Source organism: Coregonus lavaretus, assembly GCF_964263955.1.
Source record: "Coregonus lavaretus genome assembly, chromosome: 16".
NCBI lineage: Eukaryota > Metazoa > Chordata > Actinopteri > Salmoniformes > Salmonidae > Coregonus > Coregonus lavaretus.
The window spans coordinates 45,585,486-45,609,110 of record NC_140003.1 but is presented as its reverse complement, the minus strand read 5'-3'; the positions used below and the strand labels follow the sequence as shown (position 1 = coordinate 45,609,110).

General features: G+C 45.3%; 1 pseudogene across 1 annotated transcript in view; it reads left to right on the top strand.

The window, feature by feature from the left end:
* LOC311143864 (syntaxin-binding protein 5-like) overlaps positions 1 to 4,043 on the top strand; it is a 293,895-nt pseudogene extending 289,852 nt beyond the window's left edge. The window contains exon 29 of the transcript in view: positions 3,989 to 4,043. The product of the transcript in view is annotated as a syntaxin-binding protein 5-like (transcript). The remainder of the gene's footprint in view (positions 1 to 3,988) is intronic.
* Positions 4,044 to 23,625: the final 19,582 nt, after the last annotated feature.

Genomic DNA, 23,625 nt, shown 5'->3' with positions numbered 1-23,625 from the left:
AAAGCGAACAAGAGCTCTGAGCAAAACAAAGCATATTTAATGAATGTTTCCTCGATTTCCTTCTTTCCATTTTTCCTCATTTTCTGTGCGTTATGGTTATATAGGTTTTTATCGCTGAAGAGACAGAATAGTTATGCTGCCACTATTTATTCATGCCATAGCAACTTGGCATCCAACAAGCTCAGTGTTCCAATTTAGCAGTCTGGATTCTGATTGAACGCCTTCTTTAATGATAGCCTTGCCCTACGACAGGTTGAATGAAAATGTGTAAACAAAACAATACATTATTATTAGGTCTGGCCAACATTGTGGATTCCCCCTCTATCGTTTCACTGATAGAGTACATATCATATCTATTGTTTCAATGATACAGTACATATCATTTATATTGTTTCACTGATACATTACATATCATATCTATTGTTTCACTGATACGGTACATATTATATATATATATATATATATATATATATATATATATATATATATATATATATATATATATATATATATATATATATATATATACAGTGGGGAGAACAAGTATTTTATACACTGCCGATTTTGCAGGTTTTCCTACTTACAAAGCATGTAGAGGTCTGTAATTGTTATCATAGGTACACTTCAACTGTGAGAGACGGAATATAAAATCCAGAAAATCACATTGTATGATTTTTAAGTAATTCATTTGCATTTTATTGCATGACATAAGTATTTGATCACCTACCAACCAGTAAGAATTCCGGCTCTCACAGACCTGTTAGTTTTTCTTTAAGAAGCCCTCCTGTTCTCCACTCATTACCTGTATTAACTGCACCTGTTTGAACTCGTTACCTGTATAAAAGACACCTGTCCACACACTCAATCAAACAGACTCCAACCTCTCCACAATGGCCGAGACCAGAGAGCTGTGTAAGGACATCAGGGATACAATTGTAGACCTGCACAAGGCTGGGATGGGCTACAGGACAATAGGCAAGCAGCTTGGTGAGAAGGCAACAACTGTTGGCGCAATTATTAGAAAATGGAAGAAGTTCAAGATGACGGTCAATCACCCTCGGTCTGGGGCTCCATGCAAGATATTGTTTCACTGATATACTACATTTCATATATATATATATATATATACAGTTGAATTTGGAAGTTTACATACAACTTAGCAAAATACATTTAAACTCAGTTTTTCACAATTCCTGACATTTAATCCTAGTAAAAATTCCCTGTTTTAGGTCAATTAGGAACACCACTTTATTTTCAGAAAGTGAAATGTCAGAGTAATAGTAGAGATAATGATTTATTTCAGCTAATATTTATTTCATCAAATTCTTAGTAGGTCAGAAGTTTACATACACTCAATTAGTATTTGGTAGCATTGCCTTTACATTGTTTAACTTGGGTCAAATGTTTCGGGTAGCCTTCCACAAGCTTCCCACAATGAGTTGAGTGCATTTTGGCCCATTCCTCCTGACAGAGCTGTTGTAACTGAGACAGGTTTGTAGGCCTCCTTGCTCACACAAACTTTTTCAGTTCTGCCCACAAATGTTCTATAGGATTGTGGTCAGGGCTTTGTGATGGCCACTCCAATACCTTGACTTTGTTGTCCTTAAGCCATTTTGCCACAACTTTGGAAGTATGCTTGGGGTCATTGTCTATTTGGAAGACCCATTTTCTACCAAGCTTTAACTTCCTGACTGATGTCTTGAGATGTTGCTTCAATATATCCACATAATTTTCCTTTCTCATGATGCCATCTATTTTGTGAAGTGCACCAGACCCTCCTGCAGCAAAGCACCCCCACAGCATGATGCTACCAGCCCCGTGCTTCACGGTTGGGATGGTGTTCTTCGTCTTGCAAGTCCCCCCTTTTTCCTCCAAACATAACAATGGTCATTATGGCCAAACAGTTCTATTTTTGTTTCATCAGACCAGAGGACATTTCTCCAAAAAGTATGATCTTTGTCCCCATGTGCAGTTGCAAACCGTAGTCTGGCTTTTTTATGGCGGTTTGGAGCAGTGGCTTCTTCCTTGCTGAGCGGCCTTTCAGGTTATGTCGATATAGGACTTGTTTTACTGTGGATATATATACTTGTGTACCTGTTTCCTCCAGCATCTTCACAAGGTCCTTTGCTGTTGTTCTGGGATTGATTTGCACTTTTCGCACCAAAGTACGTTCATCTCTAGGAGACAGAATGCGTCTCCTTCCTGAGCGGTATGACGGCTGCGTTGTCCCATGGTGTTTATACTTGCGTACTATTGTTTGTACAGATGAACGTGGTACCTCCAGGTGTTTGGAAATTGCTCCCAAGGATGAACCAGCCTTGTGGAGGGCTACAATTTTTTTTTCTGAGGTCTTGGCTGATTTCTTTTGATTTTCCCATGATGTCAAGCAAAGAGGCACTGAGTTTGAAGGTAGGCCTTGAAATACATCCACAGGTACACCTCCAATTGACTCAAATGATGTCAATTAGCCTATCAGAAGCTTCTAAACCATGACATCATTTTCTGGAATTTTCCAAGCTGTTTAAAGGCACAGTCAACTTAGTGTATGTAACCTTCTGACCCACTGGAATTGTGATACAGTGACTTGTAAGTGAAATAATCTGTCTGTAAACAATTGTTGGAAAAATGTATTTTGTCATGCACAAAGTAGATGTCCTAACCGACTTGCCAAAACTATAGTTTGTTAACAAGAAATGTGTGGAGTGGTTGAAAAACGAGTTTTAATGACTCCAACCTAAGTGTATGTAAACTTCCGACTGCAACTGTATATATATATATATATATATATATATATATATATATATATATATATTGTTTCACTGATACAGTACATATCATGTCAATCCATCTTAATTTTGACTCTTCTCATAATTCAGTTTTCACAGTGTTGTAACAATATGATACCACCCAAAGGAAACCTGGCAAAGAACTGAGGAGAAGGAGATTGGCCTGTCATGGAAAACCCTCCCCCAAAAGGCAGAAGATTGGAAGCAGTGGTGCTCTCTGGTGGAAGCCATATGATCCCAATGGGAACGAAAAGGATTATAAGTAAAATAACAATATTTAGACAGAGCAGACATTGCCCCGGTATATTCCACAGAACCCCTCTCCAGCCCCTTCCTAATTATATCTCCAGGACCAGGTAGAGCCCAATGTTTCACCCCTACTGATGAACCTGTCTCTGTCCGGAGGAACGTCTCACATTGGGCCTGGGATGGACAGGGCACACCTTTTACACTCTCTGTGTTGTGAAATGTAATGTTTTTTATTTTATTTTATATAACTGCCTTCATTTTGCTAGACCCCAGGAAGAGTACCTGCTTCCTTGGCAGCAGCTAATGGGGATCCATAATAAATACAAACATGTGGGCATCTTTTACTGACCCTGACACTGATTTGACCTTTGAACTCTGACCCCAGGCAAGGCTATCCTAATACGGGGAGTGCATTATGACAAATGATAATCAAACGCAAAAGCTGTGGCTGAAGAATCCCTACTGAAAACCTATTGATAACCTCTTCCTTGACCTTTGGCTTTCTCTCATTCTGCTGGATTTACAGCTGCACTGTTGAGTCACCAGGGGTTACGGCGCAGCCCAGAGGTCATATTTGTACAAATAAACAGAGCAAACCTGCTACTTATGCAGTCAACTGCCTAGCAAACTGCATATGAGATTCACAGTGTGGTCAGCCCGGACACAGGAGGTTTCACCTCTTTTTTCGATGCTTGTGTAAATCAGGCCAGCAGACACATCCCACACACAAACTAAATGAGAGAGGTCAAGAGGTCAGCTAGAGAGTTCTAATTCCTCATTCTGTGTGTCGAGAGGTCAATGCCTCATGGTCCTCTGGCCATTTTCTCATTCTCAGGATGATTTCAATATTGCATGAGGAGACTACTTAGTTACAGACCTTCTGTTATCAATATGTTACTTTGGTACTCCAGCAACGCTTGCTGTCACCTCCTTTTATGTCTTTGTGACTACAGGGCGTGGCTCAGTGGGATGCTGGAGACCACAGGGCGTGGCTCAGTGGGATGCTGAAGACTACAGGGCGTGGCTCAGTGGGATGCTGGAGACTACAGGGCGTGGCTCAGTGGGATGCTGGAGACTACAGGGCGTGGCTCAGTGGGATGCTGGAGACTACAGGGCGTGGCTCAGTGGGATGCTGGAGACTACAGGGCGTGGCTCAGTGGGATGCTGGAGACTACAGGGCGTGGCTCAGTGGGATGCTGGAGACTACAGGGCGTGGCTCAGTGGGATGCTGAAGACTACAGGGCGTGGCTCAGTGGGATGCTGAAGACTACAGGGTGTGGCTCAGTGGGATGCTGGAGACTACAGGGCGTGGCTCAGTGGGATGCTGAAGACTACAGGGCGTGGCTCAGTGGGATGCTGGAGACTACAGGGCTTGGCTCAGTGGGATGCTGGAGACTACAAGGCATGGCTCAGTGGGATGCTGAAGACTACAGGGCGTGGCTCAGTGGGATGCTGAAGACTACAGGGCGTGGCTCAGTGGGATGCTGGAGACTACAAGGCATGGCTCAGTGGGATGCTGGAGACTACAGGGCATGGCTCAGCAGCTGGAGACTACAGGGTGTGGCTCAGTGGGATGCTGGAGACTACAAGGCATGGCTCAGTGGGATGCTGGAGACTACAAGGCATGGCTCAGTGGGATGCTGGAGACTACAGGGCATGGCTCAGCAGCTGGAGACTACAGGGTGTGGCTCAGTAGGATCCTGGAGACTACAGGGCTTGGCTCAGCAGCTGGAGACTACAGGGTGTGGCTCAGTAGGATCCTGGAGACTACAGGGCGTGGCTCAGTGGGATGCTGGAGACTACAAGGCATGGCTCAGCAGCTGGAGACTACAGGGTGTGGCTCAGTAGGATCCTGGAGACTACAGGGCGTGGCTCAGTGGGATGCTGGAGACTACAAGGCATGGCTCAGTGGGATGCTGGAGACTACAGGGCTTGGCTCAGTGGGATCCTGGAGACTACAGGGCTTGGCTCAGTCGGGCGCTGGAGGTCAGGGATGACCAGGTAGTTGTTTACATCTGACAGGATATCTCCCCCGTGTGATCTTCAACAATATGGGTGTTAATGTAGCAGATGGAAGTTTATGAGCAAATGGATGTTTATGTAGCAGATGGATGTTTCTGTAGCAGATGGGTGTTTATGTAGCAGATGGATGATTATGAAGCAGATGGATATTTATGTAGCAGATGGATGTTTATGTTGCAGATGGATGTTTCTGTAGCAGATGGATGTTTCTGTAGCAGATGGATGTTTCTGTAGCAGGTGGATGTTTATGTTGCAGATGGATGTTTCTGTAGCAGATGGATGTTTCTGTAGCAGATGGATGTTTCTGTAGCAGGTGGATGTTTATGTTGCAGATGGATGTTTCTGTAGCAGATGGATGTTTCTGTAGCAGGTGGATGTTTCTGTAGCAGATGGATTTTTATGTAGCAGATGGATGTTTCTGTAGCAGATGGATGTTTCTGTAGCAGATGGATGTTTCTGTAGCAGATGGATGTTTCTGTAGCAGATGGATGTTTCTGTAGCAGATGGATGTTTCTGTAGCAGATGGATGTTTCTGTAGCAGGTGGATGTTTATGTAGCAGATGGATGTTTATGTAGCAGATGGATGTTTATGTTGCAGATGGATGTTTCTGTAGCAGATGGATGTTTCTGTAGCAGATGGATGTTTCTGTAGCAGATGGATGTTTCTGTAGCAGATGGATGTTTCTGTATCAGATGGAAGTTTCTGTAGCAGATGGATTTGTATGTAGCAGATGGATGTTTCTGTAGCAGATGGATGTTTCTGTAACAGATGGATGTTTCTGTAGCAGATGGATTTTTATGTAGCAGATGGATGTTTATGTAGCAGATGGATTATTATATAGCAGATGGATGTGAAACTCCTCAGACTGAAGTGTCCCCACTTGCTCTGCCGAATAGCTAGATTTGGGTAAGACGCTTCACGGGGGCGGTCATGTGTGTTTACGAGGTAGAGGTCCTGGGTTGGAGCCTCGGTATAGTCTGAATCAGGAGGAAGCGGTACTCGCTAAGCAAGCAGTGTGATGTCCTTCACATGTATACATTACCAACTGAGATGAAAGATGCTTAGATACCCATGTTTCATAGTCCTGCTTTGACTCCGAAAGGACTACAGACAGTCTTGCTCTTAAAGATCCAATGAAGCCATTCTTATATCAGTATCAAGTCTTTTCTGGGTAGTAATGAAGGACCTTACTGTGATAGATTTCAATTAAAATGGTCAAAAATAAACAAAAATAACTTCCTACAAAGAGACATTTCTCAAGCAAGATTTTTGCAATATATACTGTATATATATACAGTCAGGGAAAAAAGTATTTGATCCCCTGCTGATTTTGAATGTTTGCCCACTGACAAAGAAATGATGAGTCTATAATTTTAATGGTAGGTTTATTTGAACAGTGAGAGACAGAATAACAAGAACAAAATCCAGAAAAACGCATGTCAAAATGTTATAAATTGATTTGCATTTTAATGAGGGAAATAACAATTTGACCCCCTCTCAATCAGAAAGATTTCTGGCTCCCAGGTGTCTTTTATACAGGTAACGAGCTGAGATTAGGAGCACACTTAAAGGGAGTGCTCCTAATCTCAGCTTGTTACCTGTATAAAAGACACCTTTCCATAGAAGCAATCAATCAATCAGATTCCAAACTCTCCACCATGGCCAAGACCAAAGAGCTCTCCAAGGATGTCAGGGACAAGATTGTAACCTACACAAGGCTGGAATGGGCTACAAGACCATCGCCAAGCAGCTTGGTGAGAAGGTGACAACAATTGTTGCGATTATTCGCAAATGGAAGAAACACAAAAGAACTGTCAATCTCCCTCGGCCTGGGCTCCATGAAAGATCTCACCTCGTGAAGTTGCAATGATCATGAGAACGGTGAGGAATCAGCCCAGAACTACACGGGAGGATCTTGTCAATGATCTCAAGGCAGCTGGGACCATAGTCACCAAGAAAACAATTGGTAACACACTACGCCGTGAAGGACTGAAATCCTGCAGCACCCGCAAGGTCCTCCTGCTCAAGAAAGCACATATACATGCCTGTCTGAAGTTTGCCAATGAACATCTGAATGATTCAGAGAAGAACTGGGTAAAAGTGTGGTCAGATGAGACCAAAATCGAGCTCTTTTGCATCAACTCAACTCGCCGTGTTTGGAGGAGGAGGAATGCTGCCTATGACCCCAAGAACACCATCCCCACCGTCAAACATGAAGGTGGAAACATTATGCTTTGGGGGTGTATTTCTGCTAAGGGGACAGGACAACTTCACCGCATCAAAGGGACTATGGACGGTGCCATGTACCGTCAAATCTTGGGTGAGAACCTCCTTCCCTCAGCCAGGGCATTGAAAATGAGTCGTGGATGGGTATTCCAGCATGACAATGACCCAAAACACATGGCCAAGGCAACAAAGTAGTGTCTCAATAAGAAGCATATTAAGGTCCTGGAGTAGCCTAGCCAGTCTCCAGACCTTAATCCCATAGAAAATCTGTGGAGGGAGCTGAAGGTTTGAGTTGCCAAATGTCAGGCTCGAAACCTTAATGACTTGGAGAAGATCTGCAAAGAGGAGTGGGACAAAATCCCTCCTGAGATGTGTGCAAACCTGCTGGCCAACGACAAGAAACGTCTGACCTCTGTGATTGCCAACAAGGGTTTTACCACCAAGTACTAAGTCATGTTTTGCAGAGGGGTCAAATACTTATTTCCCTCATTAAAATGCAAATCAATTTATAACATTTTTGACATGCGTTTTTCTAGATTTTTTTGTTGTTATTCTGTCTCTCACTGTTCAAATAAACCTACCATTAAAATTATAGTCTGATCATTTCTTTGTCAGTTGGCAAACGTACAAAATCAGCAGGGGATCAAATACTTTTTTCCCTCAATATATATATATATATATATAAATAAATAAAATAAATTGTTCATTTAGCAGACGCTCTTATCCAGAGCGACTTACAGGAGCAATTAGGGTTAAGTGCCTTGCTCAAGGGCACATGGACAGAATTTCACCTAATCGGCTTGGGGATTAGAACCAGCGACCTTTCGGTTACTGGCACAACGCTCTTAACCACTAAGCTACCTGCCACCCCCATATATATATATGCAGTATATATATATATATATATATATATATATGCAGTATATATAACATATTATTATTATTATTGTTATTATTATTACAAATTTCATTGTTTTATTTCACTCAGTCCTGTATGTTGATTTTCACTCTACCCTGCAATCTGATTCCAGCGGCTGACCCAAAACATCGCCTGCTGTTTCGACTTAGGAGGCGCGCACACCACTCACCGCTTCCAAGTATACTACTCGCTAATGTTCAGTCTCTGGTTAACAAGTTCGACGAACTCCGGGCAAGGATTTCTTTCCAGAGAGACATCAAGGCCTGTAACATATTTTGTTTCACAGAAACATGGCTCTCTTGGGATATTCTGTCAAAATCGGTCCAGCCTGATTTGTTCTCAGTTCATCGCGCAGACAGGAATAAATATCTATTTTCTTTGGCTATAGTCACGGACGTGTATATCCCCCCTCAAATTCGGCTTGGCACCTAAAACCATCACAAACTTTTACAGATGCACAATTGAGAGCATCCTGTTAGGCTGTATCATCGCCTGGTACGGCAACTGCACCGCCCACAACCGCAGGGCTCTCCAGAGTGTGGTGTGGTCTGCTGAACGCATTACGGGGGCAAGCTACCCGCCCTCCAAGACACATACAGCACCCGATGTCACAGGAAGGCCAAAAAGATCATCAAGGACATCAACCACCCGAGCCACTGCCAGTTCACCCCGCTATCATCCAGAAGGCTAGCTCAGTACAGGTGCATCAAAGCTGTGACCGAGAGAATTGAAAAACAGCTTCTATCTCAAGGCCATCAGACTGTTAAATAGCCATCACTAGCACATTAGAGGCTGCTGCTGCCTATTGAAATCACTGGCCACTTTAAGAAATGGAACACTAGTCACTTTAATAATGTTTACATATCTTGCACTACTCATCTCATATGTATACACTGCATTCTATTCTATAATATTCTACTGTATATTAGTCCATGCCGCTCTGTCATTGCTTGTCCATATATGTATATATTCTTAAGTTCCATTCCTTACTAATTTTGTGTGTATTGGGTATATGTTGTGAAATTGTTAGATATTACTTGTTAGATATTATCGCACTGTTGGAGCTAGAAGCACAAGCATTTCGCTACACCCGCTATAACATCTGCTGAACACAGGTATGTGACAAATACAATTTGAAGACCTGCAACCTTGTATATGTGATTATTAAACACTCTGAATCCATCCCACCAAAACAGGTGAAATTTCAGCTAGCCTTTTCAAACAGCTCTTACACTAAAAGGACATTATCATAATTTTCACAATTGCACAATTATTATTCCAACTTCATAGTGTGAAAATATACAGGTAACTACCTAAACAAAGGAAACACCAGCAGAAAGTGTCTTAATAGGGCGTTGGGCCACCACGAGCCAGAACAGCTTCAATATACCTTGGTATAAATTCTACAAGTGTCTGGAACTCTATTGGAGGGCCATTCTTCCACCAGAAATTCCTAAATTTGGTGCCTTGTTGATTGTGGTGGAAAACGCAGTCTCAGGCGCCAAAATAATGGTCGGCCTAACATTTATATACACGACCCTAAGCATGATGTTAGTTGCTTAAGGAACCACACCTGTGTAGAAGCAACTGCTTTCAATATACTTTGTATCCTTCATTTACTCAAGCGTTTCCTTTATTTTGACAGTTAAGAGTATATAAAACACAAGAAAATATATTTTTTAATGATTTATTTAGCTGACGCTCTTATCCAGAACAACTTACAGGAGCAATTAGGGTTAAGTGCCTTGCTCAAGGGCACATCAACAGATTTTTCACCTAGTCGGCTCAGGGATTAGAACCAGTGACCGTTTGGTTACTGGCACAACGCTCTTAACCACTAAGCTACCTGCCGCCCTTGTTGACTGCACTGGTCGTTTAAGTGTAGTTGAAATGGATCAATTGCTTACCAAATTCGCTAAGGGAGGTTAAACTAAGTAATGGGGCCTAGCCCTTATTCAGACAGCCTGTTCCCCAGACTCGGTAGCCCTGCCCCAGGGCAGCTAGTGTGACAGCACCATGTTCACTATGTATTGGGAAACCATGCACAGAATCACATCGACACAACAGTGAAACACTCTCCAGGAGGTCAGGCCTGAGAACCAGTCAACTGACAGGACCTCCACAGCAGGAGCTTTGCCACCCATAATGGGAAATCAATGTTATTTTGGTTGTCTGAATAGGTAGGCTTAAGGAATAATTACAGAGATCGAGGAGCGAGAGAGAGAGAGAGAAAGAGAGGAGAGAGAGAGAGAGAGAGAGAGAGAGAAAAGCTGCCCCCCTTTGCTTATTCACTGTCTCATTCCTGCTCCCTACTTAATGTGAAACCAATACCATTATCCGGGTAAATCCGGCCTGGTCTGCTCCTGCTGGGCTCCAGGAGAAAACCAGCAGTCTGTCGCAGCGCCATCGACGCGTGGAGGGTCTTAATGAGATTCCTAAGGCACATTTCGAATCGCTGGGATTTGGTGAAATAGCCAGTATTGTGTTCACTCTCCTGGCCGCTCATAGAGGAGCAACAGATGAGTACACAATTAGAAAGCCCATCGCTTATGTCCAGGACACTTCATCTTTTGGCTCCCACTGGAGACCCAAGCAGATGTGGCCAGCCCGGGGGTAATCCCCACTTCAGATGGGCTTGTCTGGGGTAACCTTCCGAAGACACTTGAAACCCTACCTCTTTAAGGAATACCTGGAATAGTATAAAGTAATCCTTCTTCCCCCACCCCCCATAAAAAAAAAAGGTGGTTGTCCCACTGGCTATCATAATTTGAATACACCAATTTGTATGTCGCTCTGGATAAGAGCGTCTGCTAAATGATGTAACTGTAAATGTAAAGTGACCGGCCAGTCTGGTTCTTCCTCCCTGTGGTCTCCATAGTGATGAAGACTACAGGCTACCCCTGACCACGTGATGTTTATGATCCTTCAACCAATAGTGGTGGTCAGTGCTGGCTGCTTGTACCCTGTTTGGGTAACACATGAGTACACAGACAGCAGTCTTGACAATATTAAACTAGCTACACATGTAGCCATAGTAGTGATAGCAGTGACAAGCGGGGTAATGAAGTACCAAACCTCCCCATACCTCTACTCTTCCTCCACCCCTCTTGCGCTCCCTTCCTCCCCTCAGCCATCCACCCCTCCACCCCTCCCTCCCATCCATCCCTCCACCACTCCACCCCTCCCACCCATCCATCTATCCACCCCTCCCTCCCTCCATCCCTCCATCCCTCCCTCCCTCCATCCCTAGATCCCTCCATCCCTCCACCCCTCCCTCCCTCCCTCCCATCCATCTCTCCACCCCTCCCTCCCATCCATCTCTCCACCCCTCCCTCCCATCCATCCCTCCACCCCTCCCTCCCATCCATCCCTCCACCCCTCCCTCCCATCCATCCCTCCACCCCTCCCTCCCATCCATCCCTCCATCCCTCCCTCCCATCCATCCCTCCACCCCTCCCTCCCATCCATCCCTCCACCCCTCCCTCCCATCCATCTCTCCACCCCTCCCTCCCTCCCTCCCTCCCATCCATCCCTCCACCCCTCCCTCCCATCCATCCCTCCACCCCTCCCTCCCATCCATCCCTCCACCCCTCCCTCCCATCCATCCCTCCACCCCTCTCTCCCATCCATCCCTCCACCCATCCCTCCCATCCATCCCATCCATCCCTCCACCCCTACCTCCCATCCATCCATCCCTCCACCCCTCCCTCCCACCCACCCTCCCTTTCCTTTCACATAGCCGTCGCAGGAAGCTCAGTGTCTTTGTGTGTGTGAGAAATATAATGTGGGTTTAACATGGTCGAACTTGGAAGTGGAATCTGGATTACACTTACCAACCCAATTAACCAGGAGTCAATGGAGAGCTAATTAAAAAGCCCTGGGGCATCATACCTCACCAGAAAACGGCAACCACATCAAGATGGTCAAGACAGCAACAAAGGCATGAGCCCCTTAGCTCCCACAATCCTCCTGAGCACCCTGATTAGGCCGGGGAGGTTTAGCCTCCTCTGTAGAGGAGAGAGGTGAAGAAGAGGGGATTACTCAGGGCAAATGGCTGTGTTCTAAAATTGGGGTGAGAACCATTGAGCGTGCTCGCTGAGGTGTGAACAGCAACCGCTCAAAAACAACAAACACTACAACAGCAGTGATTGAACTAACAAGAAAAACTAAATCACATACATGGACAGAGAATTTAGGGGGGGGGGGGGGGGGGGGGGGGGCATTGCAAATATGGGCCTGTACACGATAGCTATATATCTATATTTTTTATAATTCAACTGAAATTCAATTTTATGAATTGAACATTGCCCAATTGTTTTCTCTGAGGATTTGAACTGAAATTCAATTAAAGACCTTGCACTGAATTGACCCCTATACCCTCTCTGTCTGGTCTGTATGGTGGGTCACCCTCTGCATGCTGACTCCAGAGCCCAGTGGGGACACCTTTCTGTGGGTAAAGCCCTCTCCTTTCAGAGGGGGAAGCTGAGAGTGCTAAACTAATTACAGTCGGTCCCCTCTGCCTGACAGTGTAAGCCAGGGGCTTTACGAGAACAAAGCAGCCTTTAGCGCTGAGAGCCCCTCCCCTTTACCAGAACAAAGTAGCCTTTAGCGCTGAGAACCTTACCCCTTTAGCTCCTTCGTTTGGTAGCACCCAAGCCAACAAAGAAGCCTCCATCAGTATAATTAGGAGCAAAATTAAATGCACTCTTGTTCCATACGTTAAGTAAGTTGTTTAGCTGGGGGTTTTACTATTTTTCGGTGGGGACATTTAATTTATTCTGGCTTTGTTTAGCACTTAATGAAACACAAAATTCAAAGCTGGGGACTTGTTTTTTTCTTCTTCTGTTCTCCATTATATAAATGGTAGGTTCCTGTCCTGTTTGCTCCATGCCAAATTACAATAAATAAGTCACATCCCCTAGCAATTAGCATTACCCAGGAAATAAGTCACATCCCCTAGTAACTAGCATTACCCGTGAAATAAGTCACATCCACTAGTAACTAGCATTACCTGTGAAATAAGTCACATCCCCTAGTAACTAGCATTACCTGTGAAATAAGTCACATCCCCTAGTAACTAGCATTACCCGTGAAATAAGTAACATCCCCTAGTAACTAGCATTACCCGTGAAATAAGTCACATCCCCTAGTAACTAGCATTACCCGTGAAATAAGTCACATTCCCTAGTAACTAGCATTACCCGTGAAATAAGTCACATCCCCTAGTAACTAGCATTACCCGTGAAATAAGTCATATCACCTAGTAACTAGCATTACCTGTGAAATAAGTCACATCCCCTAGTAACTAGCATTACCTGTGAAATAAGTCACATCCCCTAGTAACTAGCATTACCCGTGAAATAAGTCACATCCCCTAGTAACTAGCATTACCTATGAAATGTCACATCCCCTAGTAACTAGCATTACCTGTGATCCACGAGAGTAGATTGGTCTGATACTCTCCATGAATGTATCAAAATGGACGAACAATAACTTCTCTGGCAACTTTCATAATTTGTTAAAATGGGCACAAAACAAAGTGTCTGTGATACAAAGTTGTGAAAGTTGTTGAGAATAACATCAATGGCTTATCAATACACGACATAATCATGGGCAATTTACCAAACCCTCTTGAACAGACACAAAGAAAACCTTCAGATCGAAATACACTGAGAACACAAAACATTAAGAACACCTGCTCTTTCCGTGACATAGACTGACCAGGTGAATCCAGGTAAAAGCTATGATCCCTTATTGATGCCACTTGTTAAATCCACTTCAATCAGTGTAGCTGAAGGGGAGGGGACAGGTTAAAGAAGGATTTTCAAGACAATTGAGACATGGATTGTGTATGTGTGCCATTCAGAGGGTAAATGGGCAAGACAAAATATTTAAGTGCCTTTGGGTAGACACAACTGTGGGAAGCATTGGCATCAACATGGGCCAGCATTCCTATGGAACACTTTCGACAACATTGTAGAATCCATGCCCCGACGACTTGAGGCTCTTCTTAGGGGGGTGGGGTTAAGCCTCCACTTCACGTTCTCAAATGATAGACTTGGAATGACTGTCCCCAAGCACTGCTCATCTCCCCCCTTTGAGACAACAGTTAAACAACTAAGAGGACCAGAGGAGCCAGCCCACCAGCCCTGTGTACCCTGCCCAGAAGACCTGTGCTGAGTGACGGCTCCGCGCCCCCCTCTGATCCCGGCCTTGACCTCACGCTGGGGGGAGGTCTGATTGCATGCAGGTGTGAATAGCTTGCCTCCGAGGAGGGATCTGGGGGCTTGGAGAGTTCCTCTGCAGCCTGGGTCCTCTTACAGATATGATCTGATGTGCAGTCAGACTTCAATATGTTTATGTTTGAGTGCATAGCTATGACCTGTCACTACTGGCACTCACAGTTAGTCTCACCCCAGCTGGTCCTGGATTGCTCTACTTACAGTTTTCGTATGTGAAAACAAATCACCCAGCTGATTTCTCTTGAGTACCCTATCGTCTCCTCTGAATTTATACATATCTGAATTTTTTTTAAATGTAAATTTTTTTCAACAATCATTTGAATATCATTAAACTTGTTTATCTTTATTTAACTAGACATGTCATTTATGAACAAATTCTTATTTGCAATGACGGCCTACACCGGCCAAACCCGGACGACGCTGGGCCAATTGTGCGCCGCCCTATGGGATTCCCAATCACGGCTGGTTGTGATACAGCCTGGAATTGAACCGGGGGGTCTGTAATGAAGCCTCCAGCACTGAGATGCAGTGCCTTAGACCGCTGCGCCACTCGGGAGCCTGTCTGCGCACGAAACAGACAGCCAAACATAATGTAGTGACATGTCCAGTGTTTCTACTAATAGTTATCAATCAGTGACCATAACGATCAATCTGCTTTGCCTGTATAAAAATGATTCTGTTGTATTAGTAGCTGTGTTGATTTGGCTTTGACCATCACCACTTCTCCTAATGGTATGTCATAGAATGTTGGGCCATTCTGGAGCCTTATGACAGGAACCGGACAGTTCCACTTGCTTCCATCAGCTGTGTTGTGTCTGAGGCTCACCCTGGGGCCTGTCTGTTAGCAGCCTGGCCTTGCTCATGGTCAGCCACCTGGGCATCCATCAGCACGGGGCTCCGGGGTGGGGGGTCTACCAGCAGGTCTCCAGAGTTCCAGGGGTCTGTCTCCTACAGGTTACATCCCAGGGGGACAGCCGTGTGCTGGGACTCTGTCAGCTCCCCTGTTCCCCCTCTCGCACCTCTCTCACTCATCACCCCTCTCCTCTCTCCCAGCTCCAAACAGGGCTTTATCTTAATGAGTGTGGTGAAAGGCTGCAGGCGGTATGAAATGGAAACAACTTAGGCAACAAAGTATGACATAAATACTACATGGTTGAAAAGTGTTGTATCTGGCAATACAGGGAGATATATATATATATATAGATATTTTTTGGGGGGTATTTTACCCACTTTTTCTCCCAATTTTAATTACAATCTTGTCTCATCACTGCAACTCCTCAACGGGCTCGGGAGAGTAGAAGGTCGAGTCATGCGTCCTCCGAAACACGACCCACCAAACCATGCTCCTTAATAACCGCCCGCATAACCCGGAAGCCAGCTGCACCAATGTGTCGAAGGAAACACTGTTCAACTGATGACCGAAGTCAGCCTGCAGGCGCCCAGCCCACCACAAGGAGTCGCTTGAGTGCGATGAGCCAAGTAAAGACCCCCCTGCCAAACCCTCCCCTATCCCGGACGAAGCTGGGCCAATTGTGCACTGTCCTATGGGACTCCCGGTCACGGCCGGTTGTGATATAGCCTGGGATCGAACCCATGTCTGTAGTGACGCGATAAAGTGCCTTAGACCGCTGCGCTACTCGGGAGGCCCACAGGGACATACTTTTACTGGCAATACAGGGAGATACCTTCTATTGGCAATACAGGGAGATACATTCTACTGGCAACACAGACAAATACCTTCTGATGACAATACAGGGAGATACCTTCTACTGGCAATACAGGGAGATACTTTCTACTGGAAATACAGGGAGATACCTGCTACTGGCAATACAGGAGATACCTTCTGCTGACAATACAGGAGATACTTTCTACTGACAATACAGGGAGATACCTTCTACTGACAATACAGGGAGATACCTTCTACTGACAATACAGGGAGATACATTCTACCAACAATACAGGGATATACCTTCTACTGACAATACAGGATATACATTCTACTGACAATTCAGGAGATACCTTCTACTGACAATACAGGAGATACCTTCTACTGACAATACAGGAGGTGCCTTCTACTGACAACACAGGAGATACCTTCTACTGACAATACAGGATATATCTTCTACTGACAATACAGGATATACCTTCTACTGACAATACAGGAGATACATTCTACTGACAATACAGGAGATACCTTCTACTGATAATACAGGGAGATACATTCCACGGACAATACAGGAGATACCTTCTACTGACAATACAGGAGATACATTCTACTTACAAAACAGGGAGATACCTTCTACTGACAATACAGGGATATACCTTCTACTGACAATACAGGGATATACCTTCTACTGACAATACTGGGAGATACCTTCTACTGACAATACAGGGATATACCTTCTACTGACAATACTGGGAGATACCTTCTACTGACAATACAGGGAGATACCTTCTACTGACAATACAGGTAGATACATTCTACTAACAATACAGGAGATACCTTCTACTGATAATGCAGGAGATACCTTCTACTGACAATACAGGATATACCTTCTACTGACAATACAGGAGATACCTTCTACTGACAATACAGGAGATAGCTTCTACTGACAATACAGGAGATACCTTCTACTTACAAAACAGGAGATACATTCTACTGATAATACAGGAGATACCTTCTACTGACAATACAGGGAGATACCTTCTACTGACAATACAGGGAGATACCGTCTACTGATAATACAGGAGATACCTTCTACTGACAATACAGGAGATACCTTCTACTAACAGTAGAGGAGATACCTTCTACTGACAATACAGGGAGATACCTTCTACTGACAATACAGGGAGATACCTTCTACTGACAATACAGGGATATACCTTCTACTGACAATACAGGGATATACCTTCTACTGAAAATACAGGGAGATACCTTCTACTGACAATACAGGGAGATACCTTCTACTGACAATACAGGGAGATACCTTCTACTGACAATACAGGGAGATACCTTCTACTGAAAATACAGGGAGATACCTTCTACTGGCAATACAGGGAGATACCTTCTACTGACAATACAGGAGATACCGTATACTGATAATACAGGGAGATACCTTCTACTGACAATACAGGGAGATACCTTCTACTGACAATACAGGGAGATACCGTCTACTGATAATACAGGGAGATACCTTCTACTGACAATACAGGGAGATACCGTATACTGATAATACAGGGAGATACCTTCTACTGACAATACAGGAGATACCGTATACTGATAATACAGGGAGATACCGTCTACTGATAATACAGGGAGATACCTTCTACTGACAATACAGGGAGATACCTTCTACTGACAATACAGGGAGATACCTTCTACTGACAATACAGGGAGATACCTTCTACTGACAATACAGGGAGATACCTTCTACTGAAAATACAGGGAGATACCTTCTACTGACAATACAGGGATATACCTTCTACTGACAATACAGGGAGATACCTTCTACCGACAATACAGGGAGATACCTTCTACTGACAATACAGGGAGATACCTTCTACTGATAACACAGGGAGATACCTTCTACTGAAAATACAGGGAGATACCTTCTACTGAAAATACAGGGAGATACCTTCTACTGACAATACAGGGAGATACCTTCTACTGACAATACAGGGAGATACCTTCTACTGACAATACAGGGAGATACCTTCTACTGACAATACAGGAGATACGTTCTACTGATAATACAGGGAGATACCTTCTACTGAAAATACAGGGAGATACCTTCTACTGACAATACAGGGAGATACCTTCTACTGACAAGACAGGGAGATACCGTCTACTGATAATACAGGGAGATACCTTCTACTGACAATACAGGGAGATACCTTCTACTGACAATACAGGGAGATACCTTCTACTGACAATACAGGGAGATACCTTCTACTGAAAATACAAGGAGATACCTTCTACTGACAATACAGGGAGATACCTTCTACTGACAATACAGGAGATACCTTCTACTGATAATACAGGGAGATACCTTCTACTGAAAATACAGGGAGATACCTTCTACTGACAATACAGGGAGATACCTTCTACTGACTATACAGGGAGATACCGTCTACTGATAATACAGGGAGATACCTTCTACTGACAATACAGGGAGATACCTTCTACTGACAATACAGGGAGATACCTTCTACTGACAATACAGGGAGATACCTTCTACTGAAAATACAAGGAGATACCTTCTACTGACAATACCTTATTTTTGTTTAGGTGGATGTTTGTGTATCAGGGACAAGATTGAAGAGCACCCTGCTTTGCAATGCTGTGTGAATGCTTGTTAATTGAAAAACAGACAGGCAATTCATTTTGCTGATAATGTTACAACTAGTTGGTCCTTATATGCTTCTGAGAATATGAAGCTGAACTTTTCTGATTACAGACTTTATCAGGACAGAGAGAGTCACGACTGTCTGTCTCTCTCTTATCAGGACAGAGAGAGTGGTGACTGTCTGTCTCTCCCTCTCCAGGGTTGGCTGGATAGACCCCTTGTTGTTATTCAGCTCTCCTCTCTGGAGAGGGTGCAAGGTGACTTGTCAAACCACCATTCTTCTCGTGGGAGGCCACAAGAGAGACGTTGTTTCACACAGGTGACCCATATTTGTATGGTTGCGGTTGGCAGGTTTTCACCATAGTACATATAGAAGGTGAAACATGTTGTCCCCCCATAAAGGAAGCAGCAATACATGTACCAAATTTCATGACTTTATGTCAAACGGGGATGAGGGGTGTGACCTTTAAACATTTGTATTTTCAATCTCTTTTATAGCGCCACCATCTCACCAATCAGTAATCTCTATGGCAAGATGCATCATTCACGCAAGTTATGTCAAAATTGGGCCAGCACTGTCTGAGATATTGCGCATGACAAACGTACCAACAAAAACGTACAAATGAATTTACGAACGGAGACAGATCCACAGACTCCTCACCGATTTCAACATGGGGGACAGTGAAGGGAGAGGAAGTATTCCTGACCCACTGCTGACTCAACAACCAATTTTAATTCCGTGTTGAGAATATTGCTGTCACACCCTGGCTCTGGGGACTCTAATATGTTGAGCCAGGGTGTGTAGAGTCTATGTGTTTTTGTTCTATGTCGTATTTCTAGTATTGTGTTTCTATGTTGGCCAGTGTGGTTCTCAATCAGAGGCAACGAGTATCAGCTGTTGCTTGTTGTCTCTGATTGGGAACCAGACTTAAGCAGTCAGTTTTCCCACAGTGTTTGTGGGATCTTGTTCCGTGTTGGTTTGTGTTAGTACCGTTGGACTTCACGTATCGTTTGTTGTTTTGTTTATTGTATGTACACTTAATAAAGTAAGATGTACGAGTATCACGCTGCGCCTTGGTCCTCCTCCTTCGACGATCGTGACAGAAGATCCCACCAAGACAGGACCAAGCAGCGTGTCCAGGAGCACACGCAGGAGGTGACGTTGGTGGATGTCCTCTTCGGTTGGGGGCAGATCACGGAGGAGGAGGCCGTCCGTTGCCGGAGGGTAATGAAGGGAGAGACCCAGGCAGGAGAGGAGAAGCGGCGCCAACCGGGCCGTGGTCGGACAGGCGAGAGGCACCCCCAATAAATTTTTAGGGGGGGGCACATGGCATGGACGACGGGGCAGCAGGAGGCAGCTACAGGGCGTATTGGGAGGTTAGGAGAGGAGGCCACCAGGTTAAGGGGGCTATTGGTAAGGAGAGAGCAGGAGTTAGTGGGTCAGAGGGAGGAGCTACTGGATGCTAGAAGGGAGAAGGAGAGAGTAGAGGCAAGGCGAGAGGAACTGAGTAGGCAGCTGAGGGAGCGGAGGGTTATGAAGAAACCCAGTCCCGCTCCTCACACCAAGCAAGTGGTGTGTGTCACCAGTCCGGTCCGGCCCGTTCCTGCTCCCCGCACTAAGTTAGTAGTGCGTGTTCCCAGTCCGGCCCGACCCGTTTCTGCTCCCTGCACTAAGTTAGTAGTGCGTGTTCCCAGTCCGGCCCGACCCGTTCCTGCTCCCCGCACCAAGCCTATGGTGCGCGTCGCCAGCCCGGTCCGGCCGGTTCCTGCTCCCCGCACCAAGCCTGTGGTGCGCGTCGCCAGTCCGGCCCTGCCTGTTCCTGCTCCCCGCACCAAGCCAATGGTGCGCGTCGCCAGTCCGGCCCGGCCTGTTCCTGCTCCCAGCACCAAGCCAATGGTGCGCGTCGCCGGCCCGGCCCGGCCCGGCCTGTTCCTGCTCCCCGCACCAAGCCAATGGTGCGCGTCGCCAGTCCGGCCCGGCCTGTTCCTGCTCCCCGCACCAAGCCTATGGTGCGCGTCGCCAGCCCGGTCCGGCCGGTTCCTGCTCCCCGCACCAAGCCTGTGGTGCGCGTCGCCAGTCCGGCCCGGCCTGTTCCTGCTCCCCGCACCAAGCCAATGGTGCGCGTCGTCAGTCCAGTCCAGCTCCAGCCAGCGGGGCCAGACCGGACCAGGGGCGCTACGGGGGGATTGTTGGAGGGTGGTGGTCATGCCCGGAGCCGGGACCGCCTCCGAGGAGGAATGCCCACCCAGCCCTCCCCTGTTCGGTTATGTTTAGGCGCGGTCGCAGTCCGCGCCTTTAGGGGGGGGGGGTACTGTCACACCCTGGCTCTGGGGACTCTAATATGTTGAGCCAGGGTGTGTAGAGTCTATGTGTTTTTGTTCTATGTCGTATTTCTAGTATTGTGTTTCTATGTTGGCCAGTGTGGTTCTCAATCAGAGTCAACGAGTATCAGCTGTTGCTTGTTGTCTCTGATTGGGAACCAGACTCAAGCAGCCAGTTTTCCCACAGTGTTTGTGGGATCTTGTTCCGTGTTGGTTTGTGTTAGTACCGTTGGACTTCACGTATCGTTTGTTGTTTTGTTTATCGTATGTACACTTAATAAAGTAAGATGTACGAGTATCACACTGCGCCTTGGTCCTCCTCCTTCGACGATCGTGACAATTGCTGTGTGTCATTTGATGCTACTGTGGGGAAAGCCATTAGGCTTTGTATGTAGGGAAGATGTTATTCTTTATTTGGCAGGGTCTGAACCTTTCTGTAACAAAATGATTGACAAAAATAACATGGTAATTGAAAAATAGGCTAAGGAAGCTGAAGTAGGTAGCTGAATGGATAGATGGTGGTAAACATCCCTCTCGAAGGACCATGGCGTACAGGAAGGGAACATAGGGGACATTGTTCGTTAAATGTACTTGGAAGGAATCTCCTGAAAACACTACACTAATGGAGAGATCTACAATTAACTCTCCATCTTAGAAGAGAGGTGGAGAGGCGCTGATGAATGGACTGATGTGTGTAACGAGGGAATGGTGTTATAGTCCGATCTCGAGTGCCCATTTTACAAGGTAGGCCTGTATGCTTACGTTTGGCTCAGTAGGCCCTATTAGTGAAGTCCATATCCATTCTGTAGCATTACGAAGACTAGAGGAGTCACAACAAGAGCGCCTTCCAGGGTTAAGAGGGTCTACTTCCATACTGGAGGCATTAGGAAGGCCGTAATGAGGATGTTTTGAAGGCTGTGATTGTGGAGGGGACCGGAGGTTCTGGGGTCACAGCTAAATTAGTGCTGCGCTGAGGAGATGAAATACGATAATGCTGTTTTAAAAGGATAGACGCAGCATATTAAAGGATATATTTGATAAATTGAAACTTCACTCCTCTTCTTCTCTTATGTTTTCTTCCTTTATTTAATTTATTTTGTGTAAAAAAATAATAATAATAGTCAAAGTTGCCTTTCTTCCCCTGTGTGAAGAGAAAATAGGAGAAAAGAGGAGAGCTGAGGAGAACTGAGGAGAAGAGGAGAGCAGAGGAGAGAAGAAGAGCTGACAAGAGCAGCGGAGAGCTGAGGAGAGCTGAGGAGAGCAGAGGAGAGCAGAGGAGAGGAGAGGAGAGGAGAGGAGAGGAGAGGAGAGGAGAGGAGAGCTGAGGAGAGGAGAGCTGAGGATAGGAGAGCAGAGGAGAGCTGAGGATAGGAGAGCAGAGCTGAGCAGAGGAGAGCAGAGCTGAGGAGAGCAGAGCTGAGGAGAGCTGAGGAGAGGAGAAGAGAGCAGAGGAGAGCAGAGGAGAGCAGAGCTGAGGAGAGGAGAGGAGAGCAGAGCTGAGGAGAGGAGGGGAGGAGAGGAGAGGAGAGGAGAGGAGAGGAGAGGAGAGGAGAGGAGAGGAGAGGAGAGGAGAGGAGAGGAGAGGAGAGGAGAGCTGAGAGAAGCAGCTGAATTAATGTTCTTTGATGACACTACAAAGAGCTTCTATAAATGGTCACCCTGCTCTCCCCATGCCAGTACAGGAAGGGTGGTCCAATGGCAGCTTTGCTCGCTGCCTTCATGACTCCTGTTTACGGGTCCATTGCTATGGCAACAGTGATGCAGCAAAGCCATGTTCACAGATTATTTACAGACGAGCAAGGCCAAACCTGCTGGGTGAATTTATAACTGTTCTCTATGTTGTTTACAGACAATATTTTCAGTCATTGCTGGTTTTGGACGGCATTTGGTTGACGACTTACAGTAAAGTATAGTCACTGTAAAACGTGGGCATTGTTTTACAGGGAGGCAACTGAATAACAACTCTACATTTTACCCTCAACAGGGGAAAATTCTGGGACATTTCCTCCCTGTTTGTAAATTAATATTTTGAATGAAATAATAATTTGTCCCTATGTGGCCAACTTCCACCTGAGGAATCCTGATGAGTATTATTGGTTGATGAGTACTGTAAACTCCTAGTCAAGCGGTAGAGCGCTTTAATTGAAATCCTCCAGCTTTGCCTTTGAACCTTGATGTGAAGATTTTTACAGGAAATTAAATACATGCATTTATCTTCTTCTATTTAGAAACACAGAAAATCACTGTTTCTGCTTCCCCCTCATTCTCTCTCAAGTCAATGATTACAATCTGCAATGTTCCAGATTTAATTAACTCCCCCCTGCATTCTTCCTTTTAGCTTAGTGGTAAGGGTATTACAAAATGGCATTATGTCTGATGTAGAAATGGATCCTAAATTGGAAATCAAGTCCAATAAGCCTGGGCAATCATTCGTTTTCTCTATCTCGCTCTCTCTCTCAATAAGTAGTATTTAGAATCATTCTACACCCAACATTAACAGAACATGACCAGT